The sequence below is a fragment of the Cnephaeus nilssonii genome (genome assembly GCF_951640355.1).
Source record: "Cnephaeus nilssonii genome assembly, chromosome: 14".
NCBI classification, from domain to species: Eukaryota; Metazoa; Chordata; class Mammalia; order Chiroptera; family Vespertilionidae; genus Cnephaeus; species Cnephaeus nilssonii.
The window spans coordinates 30,727,678-30,744,798 of record NC_137085.1 but is presented as its reverse complement, the minus strand read 5'-3'; the positions used below and the strand labels follow the sequence as shown (position 1 = coordinate 30,744,798).

At 42.6% G+C, this 17,121-nt stretch overlaps 1 protein-coding gene across 4 annotated transcripts in view; it reads right to left on the bottom strand.

Annotated features, from left to right (window-relative positions):
- Positions 1-17,121, bottom strand: part of APTX (aprataxin) — a 32,582-nt gene that overhangs the window by 12,617 nt on the left and 2,844 nt on the right. For 3 of the 4 annotated variants that reach the window (XM_079790284.1, XM_079790287.1, XM_079790286.1), the window contains exons 1-2: positions 3,504-3,554; positions 3,194-3,373 (exon numbers count right to left, since the gene is read on the bottom strand). The gene's annotated coding sequence lies outside the window, so the exon portion shown is untranslated. Of the gene's footprint in view, positions 1-3,193; positions 3,374-3,503; positions 3,555-9,949; positions 10,029-17,121 lie in introns of those variants that run through there. The other variant, XM_079790285.1, reaches the window with a different exon arrangement.

Genomic DNA, 17,121 nt, shown 5'->3' with positions numbered 1-17,121 from the left:
ATAATACATCATACCTGCCATCACAGATAGGGCACAAAAGTGAAGTACCCAACCCAGAGTTGGAGAAAGGTGTCAAGAAAGGTTTCCTATAGGAGTTGAGCCTAAAATGACTCCTATATAAAAACCTCGTTAATTAGGTGAAAGGGAGCAGCCTAACCTAGGAGAAGTGGAGAAAGAGCCTGGCTGGTGTGGCTCGGTGGTTGAGCGTCGACCTATGAACCAGGTCAGTTCAATTCCTGGTTAGAGCACATGCCCAGGTTTCGGGTTCAATCCCCAGTAGGGGGCATGCATGAGGCATATCAAGGATTCTCTCTCATCATTGATGTTTCTATCTCTCTCTACCTTCCTCTCTGAAATCAATAAAAAGATTTAAAAAAAAAAAAAAAAAAGAAGAAGCAAAGAGCCCTAACCGGTTCGGCTCAGTGGATAGAGCGTCGGCCTGCAGACTCAAGGGTCCCAGGTTCGATTCCGGTCAAGGGCATGTACCTTGGTTGCGGGCATATCCCCAGTGGGGGGTGTGCAGGAGGCAGCTGAATCGATGTTTCTCTCTCATCGATGTTTCTAACTCTCTATCCCTCTCCCTTCCTCTCTGTAAAAATCAATAAAATATATTTAAAAAAGAAGTAAAGAAAGAAATCGGGGAGAAGACTCCAACAAAAGTGAACAGCAAGGGCAAGTGCATGAAGGAATAGCACTGTGCATATGCAGAAGCAGTTCAGTGTTGCTGCAACCCAAAGTATGAGGCAGAGAAGAGGCTGGAGATTCAAGCAGGTCCAAATGAAGCAGAGCCCTGGTTGATGGGCTGAGAAGCTCAAAATTTAGAAGTTCCAATGAATTTTGCAATTCAGTAAACAATAAATATGTGCTGAATGAATGAGCAAACATTAAAGACAGAAAGCTCTTTAAAGATTATTAAGCAGGACTTTGACACAGATTTGTTTTCAAAGATCATTTGGGGGAGGAGGTAGGTAGTGTGGAGAAAAGATATGTGGGGAACAGAACTAAATGCGGGGAAACCAGTTAGAAGCCCATCATATTTCAGGTGACAGAGATGAGGTCTGAAGTAAGACAATGGAGGGACAAAGTAGAGAGCACAGACTTGAGAAACATTTAGGGGGTAAAATCATTAGGATTTAGTGATGGGTGTGATAAAGTAAGTTCAGTTTTGGGCCTCTGAATTTGAACTGCCTATGGCAGAGCTGTACGGGAGAGTAGTCAGAGGTGAGGGTGAAACTCAGAAAAAAAGGTCTAATATGACAACTTCTATTTGAAAGCATGAGGGAGTTAAAACCAAGCCAGGTGATGTGCTCACTCAGGCATTATGTTCAGAATGAAAAGAACAGCCTGGACAGAATGGCTCAGTGGTTGAGTGTCGACCTATGAACCATGGAGGTCATGGTTCGATTCCCAGTCAGGGCACATGCCTAGGTTGGGGGCTCGATCCCCAGTAGGGAGCGTGCAGGAGGCAGCCGATCAATGATTTTCTCTCATCATTGATGTTTCTATCCCTCTCTCCCTCTCCCTTTCTCTCTGAAATCAATAAAAAAAAGTACAGTGGGCCAAAGTGGCAAGCACTGGGAACACCCAACGTTTTAGGAGAGGAGGAAAAAGACTGCCCACAGGAGAAATGACTGGTGAGAGGGACATGGAGAAACAGCTAGAATATAAGCTCCTTAAGGAAAGGCACAGTGTCTTGCTCATCTCTATATCACAATAAATGTTCACTGAATAAATCAGCTGAGTGTATTATCCTGGAAAGCAAAGAAGGGAGTAAGCCCTAGCCAGTTTGGCTCAGTGGATAGAGCATCAGCCTGTGGACTGAAGGGTCCCAGGTTCGATTCCAGTCAAGGGCATGTACCTAGGTTGCAAGCTCAATCCCTGGCCCTGGTCAGGACGCATGTGGGAGGCAACCAATCAATGTGTCTCTCTCACATCAAGGTTTCACTCTCTCTCTGTCCCCCTCCCTTCCACTTTAAGAAAAATCAATGGAAAAATATCCTCGGGTGAGGATTAACAAAAATAAAAAAGGGAGTGAGAGGTATCAAGTCTCAAAAGCAGCAAGGGAATCAAGTGATGATTTTTAAATGACTATTTGGTTTGAGGAACAATCCCTGGTGACCTTAGGGTAAGATTTCAGGGGAATAATAGGTCGGAAAACAGACTGCAGAAGGGAATGGGCGTTGAGAAAATGGGGACAGAACTTAGAATACCCTTTAAAACAGTTTGGATGGGAAGGAGGAAGAGTCACTGGATGACAGCTAAAGGAAGATGATCACCAAGAACTTCTTTCTTTCTGGCTTGCATAATGGAAGTGGGGATGAGATGGCCAGGGATCTGAGAAACGTGACTTTGTTTATACATGACTGGGATAGGGGCAGAAAAAACAAATGAAAACAAGGTCTCATAGGTGAGAGTATAAAAGATCAGAAACACAGGTAAAGGGATTTGCTTTGATCAGGGGATACAGCTCTTCCTCATCCTCTGAGACTTAAGATCAAGATGAGTATAAATCTAAATGGCTTTGTAAATGGGAAAGCAAAAGCAGAAATGTGAGGAAAGGCACCTCTGATGACCTAAATTTTCTCCATAAAATAGTAGATAACAACAGAGTGAGGTGTTAGGGCATTTGACGAGCAGCTGAATAAAATCAATATAGAATAGTGGATAACATCCAGGCCTCTAAAGTCCAAATGCCTGAGTTCAAATCGTGGCTCCACCACCTACTCACTGTGTGACTTGAGACCAGTTATTTGACCTAAGCCTTTATTTCTTCAGCTGTAAAACAATAACTGCTCAACACTACAAGGGCTAAATGAGTATGTAAAGATCAGTGTCTGGCAAAAAGTAAGCATTATCACTCTTGTTAATAGTACAGGTAGGATGAAAGCAGGCGCTCATGACCATCCCAGGCGGTGCAACTAACATGAAAAGGCACAAATGTGTATTGTCTCCCCACGTGGAGAGCCCTGTCCCAAGTGTTCTAACGATCCCCAATACGTCAAATTCCCAAAAGGCTCCAAACCTGGGCCACATTGTTCCAAATGGAAATTACACCCCAGCTTTGTTGAAGGGCTATCACTGGTCTGCGTGACCACAGGCTTGCCTCTTCTGGCCTTCCCATAAGGCCTGTGAGGGCTGTGAGAGGCCCTCAGGTTCCTTTCAGGGAGCGTTTCTGAAGGAAACAATGTCCTACCTGACAAACCCACGGTTGGACAGTGCCCACGCTCTAATATTTTCTCCGCTTGTGTTGCGACCAAGCTAGGTACGGGTGTCAGGGGCACAGGTGAACGGACGCGAAGTGGGGCGGAGCCAAACACGGCCCAAGGGAGCCAGAGGGAGCCGAGAGCCCTGGAGCACGCGGGAGGAGCAACGCCTGCCGGGAAAGAAGCGGTCAGAGCGTTATTCAAGGCACATCACTCAAAAACAGCAGCGAGCCCGGCATAAGGCCCACGCCCACGGCTTCCATCGCGGCCAGCACAGGAGGTAGGCCCAAACTGCCTTACCTCAAACAGCCTAGTCGGGCAAGTTCGCGTCACTCGTTTGCCGCACCACTTCCGGCGCTGAGAGATGACGTCGCCAAACTGGCGCGCAACGATGTGCGTCACCAGTGCCGGTCATAAGATTGGCTGATGTCTCCCCTAAGGTCCAGAAAGTGAACGCCCGCCCTTATTGGTCCCTCAGTGGGGCGTGGCCCAAGTGTGGTTGCTGGGAGTTACCCAGCTTCTCTCCCCCGGAGCGCCGCTCCCCTGCCACCGCCAGTGCCTCTGAGTCGGGAGACTTCAGGCTGCTATCCCTGTGGCCGTTTCTAGGCAGCCTGCGCCTCTTGACACTCCCTTCATAAGGAGAAACTCACAACCTTTACTAAGGCTAAATACTCAAATAGAATGTTTAAATTTTTCATGAGAAACTTGAGCATGTTTCTGTGAATATTACCTGTTTGACATTAGGTTTCATGCTTAAATAGGTATATAATTTATTTAAATTTTTTTGTTTTTTTTAACTTTAATTCTTCATTGTTGAAAGTATTACATGTCAATTTTTCCCCCATTGACCTCTCCCAGCCTGCTCCCCCCAACCCCCCTCCCCCCCAGCACAGGTCCTCAACCCCCTATTGTCTGTCCATTGGGTATGCATAGTCCTTTGGTTAATCTCTTACCCCCTTCACTCCCACCTTCCCCTCCCTTCCCTCTGAGGTTTGGTGGCCTGTTCCATGCTTCTATGTCTCTGGATCTATTTTTGTTCATCAGTTTATGTTGTTCATTATATTCCACAAATGAGTGAGATCATGTGATATTTATCTTTCTCCGAATGGCTTATTTCACTTAGCATAATGCTCTCCAGGTCCATCCATACTGTTGCAAATGGTAAGAATTCTTTTTTATAAGAGCATAGTATTCCATTGTGTAGATGTGCCACAGCTTTCTAATCCACTCATCTGCTGATGGGCACTTAGGCTGTTTCCAAATCTTAGCTATGGTAAATTGTGCTGCTATGAACATAGGGGTATATATATTCTTTCTGATTGGTGTTTCTGATTTCTTGGGATACATTTCTAGAAGTGGGATTACTGGGTCAAATGGGAGTTCCATTTTGAATTTTTTGAGGAAACTTCATACTGTTTTCCACAGTGGCTGCACCAGTCTGCATTCCCACCAGCAGTGTACAGGGGTTCCTTTATATATATATATATATATATATATATATATATATATATATATATATATATATATATATATATATATTGATTGATTTCAGAGAGGGAGAGCGGAGAGATGGAAACATCAATGATGAGAGAGAATCATCGATTGGCTGCCTCCTGCACGCCCCCTACTAGGGATCGAGCCCCAAACCTGGGCATGTGCCCTTGACTGGAATCAAACCCAGGACCCTTCAGTCCCCAGGCCGAGGCTCTATCAACTGAGCCAAACCAGCTAGGGCCCTTTTTCTCCACATCCTCGCCAGCACTTGTCTTTTGTCGATTTGTTGATGATAGCCATTCTGATTAAAATGTTTTAATAATCTTTTCAAATTCTTGATAGTCATATCTGTAATTGGCACACCAGTAGAGTTCCACATCATAGTGTAAACATGCTAATGTATCCTTTAACTATAACCTACAATTTAAAAGCTTCCATCTATAATTTACACGTTGTTTTCAACTCCTGCTATTAGGGCTGGGTAATTTATCCCACTATGTGTTGATTTCATAGTTTAACTCTCTCAAGATTCTAAATTTTTAAGAGTTGAGGAGATTGTCACTATAATCCCAAGTACTGACATTTATACCATTGATGGTTCAAGTTAGACCTTTTATTTCAGTTCAGTTCTTATTTGTGTAAATCATGGATGTTGCGGTGGTCTCTCCTGAAAGTTCTTATAAACATTAAAAAGAAAGTCACCAAAGCCCTTCTAATTTATCCTGCCTTACCTCCCACCCTCTCTTCACTCCCAGCCTTGTACCAGCAATATCTTCCAAACTCCTTCTCCCCAGGACTGTAGAGAGATAAATGAAAGATCTTTGCTAAGCCCTGGCCCAACTGAATACTCTATTGTGTTCCTTGATGTTCATGCTAGTTCCTCTGGAATGTTTTTCTTTATTTTTTCCATAATTCACTCTGACCCCCCTCCAATCCATTCACACTTCAGCTAGAGAAAATATTTTTTTTTAATTAATATTGATTTTAGAGAGAGAGGAAGGGAGAAGGATAGATAAAAATGTCAATTGGCTGCCTCCTGCACGCCCCAGCATCAAGCCCGCAACCTGGGCATGTGTCCTGACCGGGAATTAAACCAGCAACCTCTTGATTCCTGGGTCAATGCTCAACCCCTGAGCCACATTGTCCAGCCAAGAAAATATTTCAAAACACAAATCTGACCATATTGTTCCCCTGCTTAAATTCTTTCATGAGTTTCCACTCCTCATCCACTTAATACTAAACACATTTGTTTAGTCTTACTTTTAGAGAAGGTCTTATCTATTCCTATGTATCACTCTCTCCTTGTCTATCCATATACCCAAACACAGGGCTTTCTTTCAATTTCTTGAACCTACTCAGTCAAGGTTTTTGGATTGGAAGCAAGAAAACTACTCTAGCTAACTTAAAGATTGATGGGACTGCCCTTTGTACCATTCCCAAACCATATGAATCCTGTACTATCTAGGCCCTCAACCTTACAATTACAGATACTGAACAGTAACTCCCAGGAGGGCCGGGGTTCTTGGCATTGTCAGCTCTTCCCATTAGTCTAGTAGGAGAGACAAAGCTATAGGAGTCCACGTGGACACCTGCATTCCACATTCTCCAGTGTCTTGGCCTCTAGCCAGATGAACTCACAAAAGCTCTAGCTCTCCATTGGCTGGTACATTTATTCATTCATTCAATAAGTGGTGTGGTTTTTTTAAAAAATATATTTTATTGATTCTTCACAGAGAAGAAGGGCGAGAGACAGAGAGCTAGAAACATCGACGAGAGAGAAACATCGATCAGCCGCCCCCTGCACACCCCCCACTGGGGATGTGCCCGCAATCAAGGCACATGCCCCTGACCGGAATCGAACCTCAGTCCACAGGCCGACGCTCCATCCACTGAGCCAAACCGGCCTCAGCTCAATAAGTGTTTTTGAGTACCTTCTACATGTCAGGCATTGTTTTAGGTGCTGGGGCTACCACAGTGAACAAAACAAAGTTCCCGCTTTCAAGGAGCTTACAGTGTAGTGCGGAGAGGCAGACTATAAACAAAGAAATATACAGGTTATGTAGGGATAAATTCTATTAAGAGAAAGCAAAGCAGAAAGTGATGACGAGCCTGGGTTGGGTCATCAGATGAGTGGAAAGGGGTGGCCACTGGGGCAGGGTGGCAGCAGCAGGGCATGTGAGGGCACAGGAGGTGGCAGTGCTATGCCTGCAGTGCTGAGTGCCAGCAGCAATATAGTCAACAAGGTGATCCTGAGCACCTTCCCATTCCCTGTGACCCTGTGGCTGTGCCACATCCTGGTGCTGTCACAGGCCTCCCACTGCTGCTGCGTGTTTGGCACGTGTCTCCCCCGAACCCCAGCCACCCATCATGTGAATCAGCAAAAGCACCTCCTCCCCATCATGACAGGAGACCCTCCTATTCCTGGAAGATGCCAAAGCCAACCATGGAGGAGGCTTTTTCAGACAAGACAACTTTGTCTTGCCAAAAGACAAACCGTCTACTTTCCTTTATGAGGCAGATAGCAACTTCAAGCCCTGGATGGGTTGCGACCTGCACAGGCCTCCATCAAAACCCATATTCTTAACCACTACACGCCCTCTTCCAGTTTCCTATCCCAGGTCTGGCAGTGCCATTGCTGTTGAAACAAGAACAAGGTAAAGTTATACACCAGAAGACAAGATCTTCATCATCATTGTGACTGCAGGTAGAAAGCTGCACATAGGGACCACGTTCCTGCTCTGAAGCACCTTTACAATGTCAATGACAACAGGAAGATAACAGTCAGAACTGAGAGGTGGTGACACCCACCCGGGAGAAAAGCCCTTACACCAAGCCCTACCCCCAAGCCTGTAACTCTGCCAACTAACATGACTAAACCCTAACCTATGAACTCAACTCAACCCCAGTTCCCCTACAGGACTGTAAAGAGCCCTGGGTGAGTAGCTCAGCACTCAGTCTCTTGTAATGCCAGTGATGCCATTACCTGTGACTGGGTCTTTCTGTTGCTCAGCAGAGACCCATGGCCAAAGGCCCACGGTGGCACCATGACCCACCCTGCCTCAGCTCTGAAGGATAGCCTGGATGTGGGAGTCTGGGTCTAAGCCAATAGTACTCTCAAGGTGACCTGCAAACTGGTCTTCCAGTTTGATGAGTATAGTACTTTCTAGACCTAACACTTCCACCACCAACAACAACTATGTGTACACACATACAAATATCCCTGGCCTCATTCCCATATTTGGGGAAGACATGAGAAATTTAATGTCAAAATATTGAAACGGCAGTTTAACCCAACAGTAGAAGAAATATTGCATAACTGTATTTATTGCTTGATAGCTACAAAAGGGGTACAAAGTTGGAGAGAGCAGGATTTTAGGTCTTGATAATCGGAAGACCTTTCTAGAGGGAGTCTTTGAACTAGATCTTCAATTGACATTCACTCAAAAATACTTCTTGATACCTGCTATATGCCAATAACTGTAGTCCAAGAGATAAAAACATTTTATCAGTGCAGCCATTATCACTGAGCCAGTCCCCTGCCTCAGAAGTATTGCTTTAACCCATGGACTCGCTTTTTGGTGTGTAGCCATCAGGCTGTAAGAGGCATCCTTGTGAACTGGTCACCCTGTCAGGGATGCTGTCAAGGACACTGCTGCTCATATAACACAATGTTCTCTTTATGAGTGTCCCTGGGAGACAGTCCAATCTGATCTTAGTTCCGGGAATAGTTTTTCTCCAGAGTAACAGGTTTGTTTTTTATCCATAGATATCATGAATTGTGGGACCAATGAAACTGTCAGCTTAGAGACAAATTCATGGCCCAGCTGTAGCAAATGTGAAGGTTATTCCTATATTCATTTTTAGCTTTGCCTCCATTTTGTTTCTACCCATGTTTTTATTTCTTCATTCTCTGAAGTTCTTTTTTTTCATTCTCTACACTTTTAATTTATGGCATCTTGGAGTGTGTGTGAGTGATTTTTGTGTTGGGGGGTTTTCCTGTATCTTTGGAAATGGCTATGAATCCTTTCTGGAAGAAGGTATCACCATCAATGTTTATAATGTATACTAGTGGCCCGGTGCACGAAATTCATGCATGGGGGCAGGAGGGGTGTGTGTCCCTCAGCCCGACCTGCACCCTCTCCAATCTGGGACCCTTCGGAGGATGTCCGACTGCTGGTTAAGGCCCGATCCTAAACCAACAGTCAGACATCCCTCTCGCAATCTGGGACTGCTGGCTCCTAACCACTCACCTGCCTGCCTGCCTGAGCGCCCCTAACCACTCTGCCTTCCGGCCTGATCACCCCCAACTGCCCCCCATTCCAGCCTGATCACCCCTAACTGCCCCCCCACCAGCCTGATCGCCCTCAGCTATCCCCCCTGCTGGCCTGAATGCTCCCAACTGCCCCCCTGCTGGCCTGCTCACCCCCAACTGACCCCCCACCAGCCTGCTCGCCCCCAACTGCCCCGCCTGCCGGCCTGATCACCCCCAACTGCCCCCCCTGCCGGCCTGATTGTCCCCAACTGCCCCCACCTGCCAGCCTGCTCACCCCCAACTGCCCCCCCCACCGGCCTGATCTCCCCCAACTGCCCCCCCCCCGCCTGCCTGATCACCCCTAACTGCCTCTGCCTTGGCCCCGCCACCATGGCTTTGTCTGGAAGGACATCCGGAAGGTCTCCAGGAAGGTCTCCCAGTCTAATTAGCATATTACCCTTTTATTAGTATAGATACCTATTTATATAAATACTAGGACAGAGATGTGTCCACAAGTCAATGTGAGCACACTAAAGGGCTCATAAATCAGAGCATTACAAGAGACCTTACATAGAGCTCATCGCTTGAGTTTTTCTTTTGTACTTTGTTTTATTGAGGATGTTTTAGAGTTTATTCACAATGCAACAATTGTTACAAAAACTTAAGTTGTTGCAAGAAGATGCTAAAAATAATCTTGCAGAGTAGATTTTTATGTCATATCATGGGTTTATGGGACATCATAGAAACTGTTTACAATAAATTGAGGCTCAATCCCAAGAGTTTCCTTTATCAATATTTTTTCTAACAAAAAGATTTTGGGGCAAAACAATTCATACCTGCAGAATTAAAATAATTATTTAGAAAATATACCTACACAAAATGTTATCAACTGGATTATTCAAATAAATGAGGACAAACAGAGTTTAGGAATTTAAATTATCTAGATGAAAAGTCTCAGATTTGGAAGCAATATTAAAAATCATTTAGTTCAGCTCCATACCTGGGCAGCAATGTTCTCCCTTAATTCTTCATCCCATCTCACAGAGTTTCCCTGGCTTGCGTTGTGTTTCCCTGGTTGCCTATGTGAGAACATAGTGAGAGAAAGAACAGTTGCTGACATACTGTTTTAAGTGTGCTGGATCAGCAGATTATTTTTAAATATACTCAATTTAATCTCCTTTTGTTTTCTCTTTTCTTAAGAAAGAGTTATAGCAATATAAAGCCTCTTTTTTAATATATTTTATTGATTTTTTACAGAGAGGAAGGGAGAGGGATAGAGAGTTAGAAACATCGATGAGGGAGAAACATTGATCAACTGCCTTTTGCACACCCCCCACTGGGGATGTGCCCACAACCAAGGTACATGCCCTTGACCGGAATCAAACCTGGGACCCTTCAGTCTGCAGGCCGACTTTCTATCCACTGAACCAAACCGGTTAGGGCGCAATATAAAACCTCTTATTGACAAACAAGAAACAGGTCAGGATCTCATGAATGAAGCATTCCAAAATTTTTCAAAAGGACAGCAATAAACATGTTTATTGCACATCCTCTCATTCTTCAATAATTTGAAAAATTACAACCATCTTCCTTCAGGTGAAAGGAGGGGTGGCATGAGAAAGAAAAAAAAGAAGAAGGGAGGGAGGGAGGGAAGAAGGGAGGAAAAACAAGTTAAACCAGATATACCCCCATGACCTTTTTCAGCTATCTGCAAGGCCCAGCACTTTAAAGGAAATACTTGTATTCTTCTTTGCATTCGGAAAAAATGTTGACTTTTAACTTAGAATAACTAAATAGAAGGCATTACTCTCTTCCTGTCCTTCTATTATAATTTTTTTAAACTTAAAAGCAAAACTACCTGAAAATTGCTCAGTGCTAAGAGGAAAGGCCACTCTGAACTCAGCTATTAGTCACTCTGACATTTCCCAAAGGAGGGCAGCCCAGGCGGGCAGAAAAACCACCAGACAATAATGCCAGGCTGGTGTTCCGTGAGGGCTGAAACCAGCTCTTCTTTTTCACAACTATATACCCAGAGCCTGGCTAAAAGTCTGGCACAATGCATATTCATTCATTTGTTTAATAAATACCTCTGGTTCAGTTCCTACTCTGTACCAGGCAGTGTTCTACATGCCTGGGATACATCATAAGACAAAACAAAGAGCCCTGCCCAAATGACATTTAAATTCTAGTGGGAAGTGGGTGTGGAGAGAAGAGACAATAGGTAAATATGTGTTACGTCATAAGTGTAGTGGAGGATGAGGAGAGCAGGTGATGGAGGACTGGCAGTGCTGAGGAGCAACAGCTTGCAACTTAGAATAGGGTAGACATTGTAGACCTCACTGAGAAGGTAACATTTAAACAAAGACTTGAGGGAAGTGAGGTGCTTGATAAACATGTGTTGATTAAATAAATGAATCAGAGCAGTATTAAGGAGGCAGGAAATTACAAGGCACATTCTGGGGATGGTGAGAAAACGAGTTTAAGAAGGGAGGAGATGATTCTGGGAAGGAGGTGAGGTGGGAAGCTCACCAAGAAAGGTCCTGGGTGCAGAACTAAAAAAAAGTATGAACTTGTAAAATTTAGAGTTTACAAACAACTTTCATTTATAGTCTCATTTAATTTTCACATCTCTAATAAGGTTAACTTCATCTCCATTTACCAATAAGGAGAGCATGCTCAGAGAAGCTGAGTAATTTTGCCAAGATTTTACAGCCAACAAGAGGCAGAGGCAGAACTCAAATGTGAGCTTCGGACTTCTATCTTCAGGCTTTTCCTATCACCTCCCCCAACAAAAAACACACAGGTAATGTGATCGAAAGAAAAAAGCATTATACAACATACTACTAAAATATGGAAATGCTTACGTCAGTAATCAAAAAGCATAAAGATACAAGGTAAAACTAAAGTTTAATATAAGTTTTCAAAGTTATACACCCTGTAAAGGAACCAATTGATTGTGGGTACTCAATAAAAGTTTAAAAAGTAAACTAAGAGCCTATTTTGAAACACATGTAGTGTGGTATGAGCAACAGAAAATATATGGTTGCAAATCTATTTCTATCATAAATGCCTTTCTTTTTACTATAAACTTTTGAAACTTTTACTTTCAGATTGACTCTATTTCTCTTACAAATACAATAATACTTTGTGACTTGATTTCCATTTAAAAATTATTTCTCAGTTATATAAGAAATACATGAATACTTTCTTTAAAAGATTCAAGTCCTGCCGAAACCGGTTTGGCTCGGTGGATAGAGCGTTGGTCTGCGGACTGAAAGGTCCCAGGTTCGATTCCAGTCAAGGGCATGTACATTGGTTGCGGGCACATCCCCGGTAGGGGGTGTGCAGGAGGCAGCTGGTCGATGTTTCTCTCTCATCGATGTTTCTAGCTCTCTATCCCTCTCCCTTCCTCTCTGTAAAAAATCAATAAAATATATTTAAAAAAAAAGATTCAAGTCCTCAGCCAATTGTCCCCCTTCATCCTGGTCTTCATCTGGGCACTATCATTTTGGAGTGTATACCCAGCTATTTTTCTATGGCTACTTATATATCCAAGTGCTTCCTGAATATCTACACTTGGATGTTAATGTTTAAAACTGAACTCATCCTTTTCCCAAGGCCAATATGGTCCTCTTTGATTTCTGTGCCAGTGAATGGCTTCACCCACTCATCACAACTAATCATCAATCAATTCCTATAGATTTACCTCTTTAATACGCTGTGTAACCACCCTCCATTCTCCGTTCACACTTCCACTACTTTAATATTGGCCCTCTTTACCTACTACTTCAACTACTGCAGGGCCAACTTCATGGACATGTGACCTGTACACTCACATAGGTCTCATCTTAGAAGGGCCTCCTGTTTGGTATAATGCTTTACTGTCAGTGTATTGGATTTCTTATTAATCCTCACCCGAGGATATTATTTTTCCCCACTGATTTTAGAGAGAGTGGAAGGGAAGGGGAGAGACACAGAGAGAGAAACATTGATGTGAGAGAGACACATCGATTGACTGCCTCCCGAACATGTCCCAACCAGGACCAGGGATCGAGCCTGCAACCGAGGTACATACCCTTGACCAGAATTGAACCCGAGACCCTTCAGTCCAAGTACTGATGCTCTAACACCTAAGCAAAACCAACTACAGCTGGAATTCTTAATGATTTCTGAACAAGGGGCACTGTTTTCATTTTACGCTGCCTCACAAAATATAAAAACAGTCCTATACTACTGTAATATCTTAACTGGTACCCACTTTCCCAGGAAGGCCCTGCTGTAACCCACTCTTCATAATTCTATAGAGAAGATATTATATTAAAATTGGATCGAGCAATATTGAGCACAGAGATCTGCCCAATTCAAAACTGAGAGTTCTAAGGTATAACTTTAAATTGAAAAGAGGAATTAAATTTCCATATAACGAGTTTAACCACGTTATCTATGGACACTTTTGCATTACAAGTACTTAGGGAAGATGGCCAAAGTAAATACAACCCTCTGTAAAGCCAGATGGTACAGGCAAAGACCACAGGCTTTGTATTCAGAAAGACTGGGTTCAAATTCCAATTTGACTACTTACTGTGTTACTTTGAGCAAGTTACTCAAATTCTCTAATTTTTATTTTCCTATTGATAAAATTGAAAAAATTATCTGGCAGAACTTTTGTGAGACAAAATAATAGGGACCCAGTTCAGTTCAGCAAATACTACTCTGTGCCTTCAAGCCTATGACATCAAGACTTCCTTCTAAAGGGTATAGTATGGAAAAGCGGGAGAGCAGAGGAATAACTTCACAATGGAGAAACCTGACAAACACTACCTCAGCCAGGTAGATGATCAAGGTCAACATCAATAGTAATAAGTTATGTTCATAGCATGTAGCTGGATTATATGATGAAACTAGCACTTTACCTCTGTAGTCTTCCTCCCCAAAACCCGTAAACCCGCTCAAACCATGAGAAAAACACCTTAGATAACCCAAACTGAAGGACAGTCTACAAAACACCTGGCCTGCACTCCTTAAAACTGCCCAGGTCATCAAAAATAAGGCAAATCTAAGAAATTGTCACAGTCAAGAGGAGCCTAAGGAGACATGACGACTAGAAGGAACGTGATATCCTGCCCTGGCCAGCTGGCTCAGTTGCTTGGAGCATCATCCTGGATACCAAAAGGTTTGGATTTGACTTCTGGTCCAGGCACATGCTTGGGTTTGATCCCAATAAATGTTTCTGTCTTACATCGATGATTCATTCTCTCCCCCACGCCTTCCTCTCTCTAAACACATCCTCTGGTAAGGATTAAAAGAACAACGATAAAAGTAATGCGATATCCTGGATAGGGTCTGGGGACAGAAAAGAGACAATAAGTAAAAACTAAGGAAATTCAAATAAAGAATGGGCTCTAGTTATTAATAATGTATCAAAATTGGTTCATTAGTAGTGACAACTGTACCATTTTAACACAAGATGCTGATAATACAGAAACCCGGGTGCCAGATATATGGGAATCCTCTGTCCTATCCTTGTAACATTTCTGTAAATCTAAAACTACTCTAAAATTAAAAGTTTATTTTAAAAATAACAATTGGGGTTTGGGGGTTGGAAGGAAGGAGAACAGCTCATCAAGAAGACTGAAACCGTGGGCATTCACAGTGATAAGAGGAGTACCAGCACAAATTGGTGACACTAAAAAAAATTTCCACCCCTACTAGGCCTCACAGTCAATTAAAACCTAAATGCTGCAAGAAATTTAAATTAATTTATACAAGCATAAATGGTATTTTGACTACAATTTTCTTCCCATTTTGTATTTTCCAATAAAATGTTTCTTTTCTTTTTTAAATTAAAGAAAAAAGGATAGCAGTAATTCTGCATATCCAAAACTGGATTCATCTTGCCCCCTTTTCCAATTCTGCCCCCCACAGCCTCCTCTTCCTCCTCCTTCTAGGTTGTCCCTCTCAGGAAGGGCATCTGCAGCCATCCTACTGCTCGGTCCAGAAGGCGGGATGTCAGTGATGACTCCTTTCCCCTCATCTCTGATCCAGTCACCAAGACCTGCAGACCTCACCTTTGTATTAATACTTCCCTCCCTTCCCATTTCTCCTGTTTTGGCCTTGTCACTTACTAATCTCATCCTCATCGTAAAAGATTTCTAAGAATCCATCCTTCACATTAGCACCCAAATGACTGTTCTAAAAAGTACATATGATCAAATCGTCTGTAAAACAGAGTTGTGAGATTAAAATATGACACTTGCAGAGTTTAGCGCAGTGCCTGATAGGAGCTAAAAATAAAAATAAAAAAATCAGCTGTTAGAGGTTATATCACCCCACCCTTAAAGTCTTCCAGTATCTCTTCAGAGCTTTCAAGGTAAAATTCAAACTAACAGCATAATGCGTAAGCCCTTAAGACTTGGCTCCTGCCATGCCTCCAGCCATCTCCAGCTACCTGCATGGCCATCTGTGATCTGGTCACATGGTTACTGAGAATGCACCAAGCACAGGCACTGAAATAAAATACCATGGTAAGAAAAGAGGCCATTTGTGAAAACAACAAGAAGACAATGTCCAGTGACATCTTTAAGAAGAAATAATCAGGACCTAAATTTTTAAAAAGCATAAACACAACAAAGTGAACATACAGTTATATGCACTATATACCTTTTTCATGAGTAGATTTATTTATTTTTAAAATATATTTTATTGATTTTTTACAGAGAGGAAGAGAGAGAGATAGAGAGCTAGAAACATTGATGAGAGAAAAACATCGATCAGCTGCCTCCTGCACACCCCCCACTGGGGATGTGCCCGCAACCAAGGTACATGCCCTTGACCGGAATCGAACTTGGAACCTTTCAGTCTGCAGGCCGACGCTCTATCCACTGAGCCAAACCGGTTTCAGCGAGTAGGAAGATTTAATACCATAAGCATTTTAATGCTCCCCAAACTGACTGACATATAAAAGCACTATAATCACAATCAAAATGACAGTGGGAATGGGGGGGAATCTTCCAGAAATATTCTTACATTTACCTAAAAGAATAAAAATCCTAGAAAGTGCCAGGAAAATTGTAAAAAGGAGGAGCAATAAGGGGAACTACCAGAAATTAACATGTATTTTAATGGGAGTTTAGTATACAATAAAAGTGGCATTTTACATTAGTCAGGAAGAAAAAATAAAGTACTAAAATAGTGTTAGATAAACTAGCCCTCCATTTGGCCAAAAATAAATCTCAATTACTTAAAAATAATCCTCAGCCCTTACACCAAAATAAATTTCAGGTGGATTAAAAATTTTAATGTAAAAAATGGAACCATAAAAGTACTAGAGAAAAACCTGGGAGGATATATTTATAATGGATTTGTGAAGGCTTTCTATGTATAACAAATAAAGGAGAAGGAGAAGGGGGAAAGAAGGGAGGAGGAGAAATGCAAAAGCCAAAAAGAAAGTGTCGCAATTTATCTAACCCTCACTGGATAGCTAAGCTGGTTAGAACATTGTTCCAACACCCAAGATTTTGGGTTCAATCAAGAATCAAGGGGGAAAAAAAAAAGAATCAAGGGCACATACAAGAATCAACCAATGAATTATAACTAAGTAGAACAACAAATAGATGTTTCTCTCTCTCTCTCTCTCTCTCTCTCTCTCTCTCTCTCTCTCTCTCTCTCAAAACCAATAAATTAAAAGAAGAGAAAATTTAGCCCTGGCGAGGTAGCTCAGTTAGTAAGAGCATTGTCCTAATATGCCAAAGATGTGATTGTGAGTTTAATCCCCGGACAGAGCACATACAAGAAGCAACCAATAAATCAATTAAAAATTTTTTTAATGTATCTACATAAAAATTAAAAACTTCATATGGCACATATACAGTAAATATATATATATATTAGAGGCCCGGTGCATGAATTTGTACATGGGTGGGTCCGGCCAGCCTGGCCAGGGGGAGGGGACATGGGCGATTGGCCAGCCTGCCTGCTGGTCGAACTCCTGGTCGAGGGGACAATTTGCATATTAGCCTTTTATTATATAGGATATACACTGAGTGGCCAGATTATTATGCATTCAGAGATCATAATAATCTGGCCACTCAGTGTATATATGCACACACACTATCCCTAATATAAAGGTGCTATTATATCACATTAAAATAGTGGAGTTACACTACAGAAAAA